Source organism: Gopherus flavomarginatus, chromosome 23 (genome assembly GCF_025201925.1).
Source record: "Gopherus flavomarginatus isolate rGopFla2 chromosome 23, rGopFla2.mat.asm, whole genome shotgun sequence".
NCBI classification, from domain to species: domain Eukaryota; kingdom Metazoa; phylum Chordata; order Testudines; family Testudinidae; genus Gopherus; species Gopherus flavomarginatus.
In genome coordinates this window covers 2,134,781-2,139,146 of record NC_066639.1, presented here as the reverse complement: position 1 = coordinate 2,139,146, position 4,366 = coordinate 2,134,781, and the positions used below count along the sequence as shown (strand labels likewise).

Below are 4,366 nucleotides of genomic sequence, written 5' to 3'. Positions count from 1 at the left end.
CCACAAACAAATACAGCAAGTGGGTGCAGAGGAGAAACTAATCAAGAAAATGAAAGCCGGAAACAATAGGGGAAACCTGCTGCTCTCTCTGGCCTGGTCAACACTACGAGTTTATATCCAATTTAGCAGCATTAAATCACATTAACCCTGCACCCGTCCACACAACAAAGCTCTTTATATTGATATAAAGGGCTCTTAATACCGGTATCTGTACTCCTCCTTGATGACGAGTAGTGCTGAAATCAGTATTGCCATGTCAGATTAGGGTTAGTGTGGCTGCAATTTGACGGTATTGGTCTCTGGGTGCTATCCCACAGTGCACCATTGTGACCGCTCTGGACAGCCATCTGAACTCGGATGCACTGGCCAGGTAGACAGGAAAAGCCCCGTGAACTTTTGAATTTCATTTCCTGTTTGCCCAGCGTGAAGCGCTGATCAGCACAGGTGACCATGCACTCCCAGAATCATAAAAGAGCTCCAGCATGGACTGTACAGGAGATACTGAAGCTGATCTCTGTATGGAGAGATGAATCTGTTCTATCAGAACTCCGTTCCAAAAGACAAAATGCCAAAACATTTGAAAAAATCTCCAAGGCTATGATGGACAGAGGCCACAACAGGGACTCAACGCAGTGCTGAAACTTAAGGAACTGAGACAAGTGTACCAGAAAGTCAAAGAATGAAATGGACGCTCACGGAGGGAGGGGCGACTGATGACTGTAGCTATCCCTCAGTTCCCGCACTCTCCGAAAACCATTTGAATTCTTGCCTGAGTTCCCAAAGCCTGAAGGGTCAAAAACATTGTCGCTGGTTGTTCAGAGTATACATCGTTCCCCGGCGTCCTGCCCCCATGAAAGCAAAAGGGAAAAAAAATCCTCTCTCATCTTTTTTCAATGTCACTGTATGTCTACTGGATGCTGCTGGCAGATGTGGTGCTGCAGCGCTACACAGTAGCATCCCCTTCCCTTCCCTTGCGGATGGCAGACGGTACAGTAGGACAAGTATCCATCATCGTCGTCCCGTGAGTGCTCCTGACTGGCCTCGGTGAGGTCGGCCGGGGCTGCCTGGGCAAAAATGGGAATGACTCCCAGGTTCATTCTCTTCTTTAGCTTTGTCTAATGGAGATTTAGTACTGCCTGGAATATCATAGCAACTGGAGGCTGCGCTCCCCTCCCCACTTTGATCTCTGCTTGCAGAAGCAATAAAGTCAGTGTTGTTTCAAATTCCTGCATTCTTTATTACTTCATCACACAAATGGGAGGATAACTGCCATGGTAGCCCAGGAGGGGTAGGGGAGGAGGGAAGCAATGGGTAGGGTTGTTGCAGGGGCACCCCCTAGAATGGCATGCAGCTCATCATTTCTGCGGGATGTCTGGGGCTCTGACCCGGAGCGCCCGTTTGCCCCTCTGGTTAGGTTTGCCTGATAGTCTAGGTAGAACTGACTCTCCATTAGACAAAATTTAAAGAAGAGAATGAACTAGGGAGTCATTCCTATTTTTGTCCATAAGCCCGTGGTCGACCCCACCAAAGCTGGCCAGGAGCACCCATGACAGCAGCAGACGGTACAGTATAACTGGTAACTGTCATTGTCAACTTGCAAAGCAGCAGACGGTACAGTAGGGCTGGTAACCATCTTTGCTAACTTGGAAAAAGCAAGGGGATGCTGCTGTGTAGCGCTCCAATACCACGTCTGTCAGCACCATCCAGTAGACATACGGTGACAGTGAAAAAAGGCTGAACGGGCTCCATGGCTGCTGTGCTATGGCGTCTGCCCGGGCAATCCAGGGAAAAGGGCGCAAAATGATTGTCTGCCGTTGTTTCCATGGAGGGAGGATTGAGTGATGACATTTACCCAGACTCACTCATGACACTGTTTTTGCCCCATCAGGCATTGAGATCTCAACCCAGAATTGCAATGGGCAGGGGAGACTGTGGGAACTATGGGACAGTTACCCACAGTGCAACGCTCTGGAAATTGATGCTAGCCTTGGTACATGGACGCACACCGCTGAATTAATGTGCTTAGTGTGGGCCTGTGTCCTAGACTTTATACAATCTGTTTCCAAAAACTGGTATCTGTAAAGTGGAATATAATCCTGTAGTGTAGACATAGCCTGTGATTAACAACTTTGGTGGCTAATTGAAAGGCTGATGGTTCAAACCCAAGTGAAGATGGAGGTGTTCCTTTTTTAGTGATGAGAATCCAGTACATTTTATCAGGCAGAAAATCTCCTCAGTGCTGGTCTAGCCTCATTTGACAAGCATAAGTGGCATGTAGGAGAAGCACTTTTGCTAGATGCATTGGTGGTATAGTGGCAGGCAGAGCTCCCTTCTAAGCACTTGACCTGGGTTTGATTTCCAGCCAATGCAATGACGTCATGTTTTCTCCTCTGGGAATTGGTTTAATTTCAGTCACATTGTATCAGTTTAGTGATGGAATGAGAGAATCAGTGTCCCAAATCCTAGCAGGTTATTAAACACCCAGTGGAGGAAGAAAGGGGTGGGACTATGCAATGAGTTGTTGGAGTCATCCTGATATTACAATGTTTGGTTTATTTCTTAAAAAAATTCCCTTTACTACCTTCTCCCTGTTAGACTTAGAGCCTTTAAGGTCAGAAGGGACCAGTGTGATCATCTAATCCGACCTGCTGCACCTTGCAGGCCAAAAGACCCCACCCACCCACTCCTGTAAGAGACCCGGGAAGGGAGGCAGCTCTGTGCTCTGCCCCTACCCCAGGCAGTGAATGGAGGCCCTCTACTCCCCTCCCCCCATGGCTGTGCAGAGATGTGCCAGCAGCACTAAGGTGGCTCCCTGCCCACTCTGCCTCCGTCCCTCCGTGCTGCTCCCAGAAGTGGCCCGCATGTCCTGCCATCCCCTGGGGCGGGGAGAGTGTCTCCATGCGCTGCCCCTGTCCCGAATACCAACTCCACAGCTCCCATTGGCCAGGAACTGCAGCCAATGGGAGCTCTGGGGGCAGTGCCTGCAGGCAGCGGCTCACTGAGACCCCCTGGCACAGCCCACCTAGGAGCAGCTGCCGGAGGGTTGTGCGGTCACTTTGGGAGCTGCAGTGCCTGGGATAAGCACCACCACTCCTGCACCCCAATCCCCTCCCCCAGCACAGAGCCCGCACCCTGCACCCAAATCTCCTCCCAGAGCTTTGCTTGTCTTCCTTTCACCAAGAACCATTCTTCTTCTCCTGGGCTGCAAGTAGCCACCCCTGGGAAGCCAAGAGGCAGGCACAGGATTCTACCTCCCAGCAGCCAGCCGCACCTCCCCAGGCTTTGCAGAACAAATGGTGGTGCTCTACTAACCCCACTTAGCCGCACTGAGGCACTTAGCTTCTGCCCTGCCTTCCTCAGCTTGACCTTCCTCTTTTGCCCCATTCCTGCCTCACTTCCTCCTTTGGAAAATCATGCAGAGGAGGCCAGCAGGAAGAGCCGGCCGCCATAGGCCAACCTCCCAGGGCAGAGGAGACCAAGCCACAAGGCTTCAGAAGGTGACTGGCCCAGATCTTCTAGCTTTCCCCTGCTGATGCGAAGGCTTTTTCTCAGCTCATTCACCACCCTCTGTCATGCAGAGGTTGGGGTTACTGCAGGTTTTACCCGAAATTGGGCCAACTAGTAAGCATAGGGAGGACTAATGACCCACCAGAGTTTGGCAGAAAGCAGCACATTTATTATATTGATAGCTAAGCTCAAAAGAAGGGGAATGGGGTGTCACACTCACATACTCACGCTCCCAGGACTGGCTCGGCACTGGAGATGTCAGGATTCTGCAAGGTAAGTGTCCCACAGAGCAGTGATGGACGGTGTGATGAAGATACGTCTTCCTGAGGCACAATGAATTGCAACGTGGCGAACCACTGGCCAGGAGGTCCGGGCGAAGGGCATTCACTGGAAGTACAAGCTTGTGAGTGACTCCTGAGCACAGGGCCCCTTCCTCTTTTGAGGACCTGCTCCACATGGTCTGTAACTAGAGATGACTTGGCTGCATCTGGTTGGTCACATTCTACATTGCGAAGTGTCCATGCTCTGGGGATGTGAGTGCTGCCTAATTAGAGTCCCAGACACCTTGTCTACCTGGGAGCTCTTCTGCTCTTCAACCAGCCCCTTCATCCCACAAGCATTCCAGGAGTGGAGGGGAGGGGGAAAGCCACTTCACAGGCATTCAGAGAGGGAAAGGACAAAAGTGGGAGGGAGGGGAAGTATAACAGACCTTTTGAGCACAGAAATCACTGCTGCTCCTACAACAGCAGGGACAGGCCAGTAGGAGCTGGGAAAATTAAGCCATCATGTTTCTGCCTGGTTTTGAACCAGGGACATTTTGCGTGTTAGGCAAAAGTGATAACCACTACACTACAGAAAC

At 50.8% G+C, this 4,366-nt stretch overlaps 1 non-coding gene across 1 annotated transcript; it reads right to left on the bottom strand.

Moving 5' to 3' along the window:
• Positions 1 to 4,293: 4,293 nt before the first annotated feature.
• TRNAV-AAC (transfer RNA valine (anticodon AAC)) lies at positions 4,294 to 4,366 on the bottom strand. The gene has a single exon. It is a non-coding gene; the product is annotated as a tRNA-Val (tRNA).